General features: G+C 40.2%; 1 long non-coding RNA gene across 1 annotated transcript; it reads right to left on the bottom strand.

Annotated features, from left to right (window-relative positions):
- Positions 1-727: 727 nt before the first annotated feature.
- LOC143686531 (uncharacterized) lies at positions 728-5,865 on the bottom strand. The gene is made up of 3 exons (XR_013177249.1): positions 5,601-5,865; positions 1,944-2,062; positions 728-1,100 (listed from the first exon to the last, which is right to left on the bottom strand). It is a non-coding gene; the product is annotated as an uncharacterized LOC143686531 (long non-coding RNA).
- Between the last annotated feature and the right edge of the window lie 374 nt (positions 5,866-6,239).

The raw sequence follows: 6,239 nt of genomic DNA on the forward strand, positions 1-6,239 counted from the left end.
CAGGACTTTGATGAAGTTAATTCAGGTAAGGTGCATTGGATTTTTCAGGTACTTTTTTCTGTCTGAAGTGAACATGTGGTTTAAGCCCAACTGGTTCAGCTGGGCCATGCCTTAACTGAGGTTCACATCTTGCAGAGGTCGTATTTGTAATGGGTCCAGCTCACAGAGCATGGATGGGCACCCAAACACAGCACCCGTGAGGGGCATGATTCAATCCCCAACACCAGGTCTCCTGACTCCCCGCACAGGGCCCCCTCCGTGGATTCTTACTCTTTACTTCTGAGGTTTCCGCACTGAGATCTGGGGTTCCCTGCCATGTTGTTGGATCCACTGCTCTTCCCTCCCACACCGCCTGGCATTATGCCTTTCAGTGACCCACTGCATGGATCCATGTCATGGGATTTTTGTTTCTAGGAGTCCTGGTTTGGAATCCTGGTGGTACAGCTTACTAACCATGTAGGCTGGTTCATAAATGACCTCAGGCTCAGATCCCTTAATCTGTCATTGTATTGTTAAAACGAAATGACAAAATTACATAAACACTTCAGCACATTCCCTGGGTCAATAGAGAGTGCAATACAAACAACCCTTTCTTTGATTTCCTTTCGTAGATTTTCCTTATACTTTGAGGGTGATAGGGTCCAATGAGTCTTGTTGCTTTTGAGCACATTAATATTAGCTTTGTTTTCATTTGTTCTGTGATGTTTTCCATGTAACTGAACAGGACTTAGTGTAAATTGACAGGCCCAAGGTAAAAAAGCTTGGTTAGTGCTTAAGCTGGAGTCTCCTAGCAAGAGCCATTCTGCAACAAACCCTCATCTTTTACATGTTTGTCTCAAGCCTCATTGAGAAGTTGATGGTCCAGAGTTGATTACATGATTGATGGCAAGAGTGCTTGGCTCGTGGTCCTTTCTATTTCTTCCTGTTTCCTTTCCGCCTGACAGTTGGAGCCACCTGAGCCCAACATCACCCAGGCAGTGATATTTTTCTCAGAAGTCATCCCTTAAGAACAGCAAATCTCTCTTTGAACAGCATGGCCACTTTGGAAACACAATGATGTGTCTCCTGTCCATCCACTTGTCCCTTTTGTAGATAAGATGCTTTAAGGAGAGAGAAGATGACTGAATCTTTCAGAAAGCTTATGTCCACCTGCCATTGTCACCTCATGGCAACCTGGGAAATTCAATGTTTAATATAGAAATGTCGTATTTAACATGCAGTGAACTTGCAGATTATTACTTCTCTATTCCTTTAAACAAACATGATTATTCAGTAAGTTTAAGTTAGAGAGACCCCTGAGAATTGTTGTCCACATTGCCACGTGTAATTGGGTTGAGTCAACCACTTGATATGCTATTGGATGGTCAATGACACGTGGCCTGAGCACTACGGTTTACCGAGGAGGCTGGCTTTCAACTCACTGACACTCAGCACGCCATGTCCACCCACCCCTGAGCGCGTGGCACTCTGCAGTCCTCTGTTGCTCTGACTCAGCTGATACTTCTTTCTTATCTCCATTTTCCCCATCTGTCCACTGATATTTGCCCAAAGTATGGTCTAACACCCAGCAGGCACTGAAACAGAGACTTATCTTGCCTACTTCATAGATATAAAAGATTAAATACGCGGGGAAATCTTATGACTTATGTTTCCCCTTCTCTCTGCTTCTCCTCATGCTCACCTGGTCCTTCTTTTCCCTCTGCCTTTCCCTCTTCTCCACCTTCTCTGGCATTATTATTATCCCACTCTGGCACTGTTTGGTTATATGAGGTAGTGATTTACCTAAACTAGTCTATCTTTATCTGAGCAAACAGGACTCATGCATCTCTAAGGCCTATTTTGAGGAATAAGTAGGAACATAAATTCTTTTAATACATGTTGTGACACATAGCAATATTTCAATAATAAGAAGCTTCTGCTATTACTGACATCATCATTCTTACCTGTGACTCAAGTATTCTCAGGAGAAATATTCTTGCAATTCTGAATCAAGGCAGTTGAAGCAATGCCAAAATCCCTCACTGGATCAGTGTCAGAAACTTATCGACAGCAGGTTTGGTGACTCAAGATTGAAACATTGATGATCGAAATTAAATAAGAAAAAAGAAAATTGGGAGATTGTATCTAAATATGCATTTCTCCCAAAACAACAAAAGATATATTAGGAAAGGAAAGAAATCCTAAAACATATTTAGGAACTTTAAAAAAGGATTAGGTTGAAAGCCTTACACTATTTCACATTTCCTATATTCCGTATTTTTGTCTTTTGAAGTGTCAACGGATTTTTATGAAACAGTGTCTTAATATAATTTAACTCCATTTCATCATTGCATGAGAAAAATAAAATAATGAAATAAGATTCCTAGTATTAAACTAACTTTATCTTTCTTTGCAAACCATGTTTATTAATGTAAAAACTGTAAACTCTTGCTAACCATCTCCTGTCTACCTCCCTGGTGCTGTCCACCTCACCCTACAAGGAACCCAGGGCTGGTAGGATGTGGTCTGAATTTCATGCTAGAGCTGATCCACTCTATGACTTTGGAGAGGCCAATGCAATCGTTTATAAAACCATGTGCATCATCCCTGTGACAATAAGCATCCTGGCAACAGATGGGCCAACCGATTCTACAGAAGCAGTCGTATACTTTAGAGTCAGTATTAATAAAGCTAAAGCATTTATTGTGGCTTTCTATGCCCATGAGTGATTGAATGGAAACTAAAGTTGAGTAATGTTGGATTAGCTCAAGATTGGAGAAGATCACAAAAGCAGGCCTGAAATCCATGAATTTTTAAACCATAACTTAGCCTTTGATATATACATAAGTCACATGTATATCCTATGTATCCCTAGCCCTCTGACCTAGGGATCTCCATCTGGAAGTCAGAGGTTTATTTCATATTATGTCCGTATTCATGTCCTTCTTTAGAATTCACGTGAATGCAAGGGGTAAACATTTAGATCTCTTTGTACTTGAATTTAGGTTTAGTAGAAAGTCGTGTATCATTATGCATCAACAAAATCTTTCATCAGTGTATCCGTCCTTTCATTCTTTCGACAAATGATTTCTCAACACCAATTATGTGTGGTAGGCTCATTTTTAGGCATTTGGGATGGATACACAGGTGGGAAAAAAGGCAAATATTCTGGCGCTTCTGGATGTGATATATCAGTGAAGGGAAACAGATAATAAACATAAAAATAAGTAATATATATATTTGTATAAGAACTAAGGAGAATAGTAATTCAAGCAAGTGGAAGGGGGCAATTTTCAAGCAGCATAGTAGGGAAGGCCTCGCTGTGAAGGCACGTGAGGAAACACTGAAAGAGGTGGGGAAGTAAGCCACCTGGAGACCAGGAGAACATTCCAGTTAGGGAGTGAACAAGGACAGACACAACGCTAGGAGTGCTGAAGGAGAGCAAGGAAACTCGAGTAAATGCTGTAGGGGAGTGAACAAGGACAGGAGAAACAAACAACAATTTGGAGGGGTATAAGAGAACCTGCTCTAAGATCTTTGACACTTTGAAATAATAAAGGGAAATGGAAAACATGTTGGTGCAAGGAAAGGGGTAGCACGATCATCCTTTTATTTTAAAAAGCTCACTCAGCTGCTTTATTGAGAAAACCATGCAGGTGACAAGGATGGAAGCAGGGAGAATAATTAGGTAGCTCTTACAATAATCCAGGCAAGAAATGATGGAGGTTTGAAATGAAGAGGTGGCAGCCACAGTAACTGGTCACAGTCTGAATATCCATATGTGTACATTCAGTGTGTATGTATACACACTATATATTACATCTATATATATATTACATCTATAATAATCTTTCATACATATATATGTTAGAATCATCTGTATTTGGTGACAAATTGAATATGTGGTATGAGAGATAGAGAGCTAGAGCTGAGCCAATAAACACTGCTTACTACAAGTTTTTATTTTATTTTTTCCTTGGACAACAGAGTTGCCATTTATTGAGATAAGAAAGTGGGTGACTTTTTAATTTGCTTTCAGTTGGAGGAAATAGCAACAGCACAGTTTGGACATATCAATTTTAAGATTTCTATTACTCATACAATGGTCATTGTGAATAAGCAACTGAGTTGAGTTCACAGCTCAAGAGGCATGCACAGACCAAGACATAGATTCTGGAGACATGAGGTGGAGATGAGATTCAAACCTGTTACTAGAGGAGATCACCAAGACAGTGCTTGTAAATGGACAAGAGGAGTATTACACGGACTGATGCCCAGGGTATTTTAATATTTAAAATTAAGATAAAATGAAACCAACTGAAGATCCAGAAGGAGCAATCAGTGAGATCAGAGGAAAAGAAAGGACACGTGCTGTCCCAGAAGTTAAACAGAGGATGGGATGGAGAGAGCTGAACTGCAAGACTCCACCTTGAAGAAGCAGTTGCTCCCTCAGATGTTGAAAGTGCTGTCAGCAGTGAGTCTTCAACTGTCAGCCCCTTCCAGGATCCTCTTAGGGCTTGCACACAAGGTCACACAAGGTCATACTCTTCCCTAGGGGGACAGCATCCAGTGAATGATTGAAATGGAGTTGAAAGGCCTGGACATTTGAATTCAGCTCAGGCCTACCTTGATGTGCCGTTTGAACCATGCAGTTTTCATGGGATTGGCTGAGGCTCTGTCAGCTCTGCATCAGCTCCTCACTTTGCATCCTGCTTCCTTCCCTTCTTTGCTAAGGAGTTACCCAAGCTCATTCCCTGGTAAGCAATCTGCACACACTGTTTCACTTTTCTGCTTCCAAGAAAAAACAGTCTGAAATTGTTTTAAGAGTTTCAAGAAGGAGAGAGAGATAAACTAAGAGTGAGTTAAGCAAAAGTGAAGGTAATAAGAGTGGGACAGTAGATAGAAGAAAAACACTGAAGAATGTTCATCTGTTGAAAGAGGGGCAGGAAGTTGGGAACAAAAGGTATAAACAGCTTTTTAAATGAGTGTTGCTGAGAAAAGAAACAATAGAAAGCTGGAGAAAGGGTGGTCAAGAGATATTCTGTGAATTTATTTTTGTATGATGGGAGAAATAAAAACATGCCTTGGATATAAGGGGAAAGATGTGGTATAGCGGGAAATCTGATGATAGGAGAAAGAGAGGAGAACTCATGAAGTAGTAACATTGAGAGGGAGGTGACGGCAGGTAGTGAGCAAGGTGGTGAGGTTGACATTTCTCTCCACAACAGTGAGAAGACAGAGTTCATGGGCAAAGAGTCAAAAAGTTGGGTAGATAAGGAATCTTGCGAAGGTTTTCTTTTGGTTAGCAAAGTAATCAACTGAAAATAAAAAAGTAAGAATGATAAAATCGGGAAATAGATATTTTAAAACTAAATATAATTTTTTTTCTTTTATTAAAACAACCTAACTCATTTCCATTTATTGTTATATATTTGCCCATTGGATCTGTACTTTTAAAATAATTATTTGAAGTTTTTATTTTATACCTTTACCAAATGCATCATCCAAGGCTCTTCAAAGAAATGGAACCAACAGGATGTGCATGTGTGTGTGTGTGTGAGAAAGAGAGAGGAAGAGTGTAGAGATTATTAGGAATTGTCTCATCAGTTGTGGGGACTCACAAGGCTGAATTCTTCAGCATGCCGGAGTTTGGATATTCCAATGGGAGTGATGTTGATGTTGAATTCTCGAGTCCGTATTCCTTAGGCTGGAAACTCAGAACCTCAGGAAGGAGTGGAGGGTGTAGGATTGAAGCAGAATTCCTTCTGATGTCTGGATCTCTCAGTTCTCGGTGTGGAGCTCGCTAACAGTTGGGTGGGGCCCGCTGACATTGTGAGGTCAATCTCCTTTCAGTACCAGCCCCTGGTTTTAGCTGCTGGTCTGGTCTGCATCTAATAAACAACTGGGTGCGGTGACCTGGCCACGTCCACATAAAACTGACCTTCATCCCAGGTGAACAGTGTCCTGTTGACCTTGTTTATCTTCAGTTATTTTGTGACGCACATATTCAGTGAGTCCATTAGGAGGTTGGACAAAGAATGGTATGTTTTTTTACCCCGTCTTCTTACTTCACCCAACTTTGGCTGATTATGTGACTTGATATTTTTCTTTTATATAATAGCTGTACTTTTAAAAAGATCATCTGTCATGATTAAAACCATACCCTTTGAGCCACATATAGCTCATTTCAAATCCTGAATTTTGTATTTATTTGTTCTCACCTTAGGTAATTAGTTTAATCTCTCTGAGCTTTAGTGGAA

Source organism: Tamandua tetradactyla, chromosome 6 (assembly GCF_023851605.1).
Source record: "Tamandua tetradactyla isolate mTamTet1 chromosome 6, mTamTet1.pri, whole genome shotgun sequence".
NCBI lineage: Eukaryota > Metazoa > Chordata > Mammalia > Pilosa > Myrmecophagidae > Tamandua > Tamandua tetradactyla.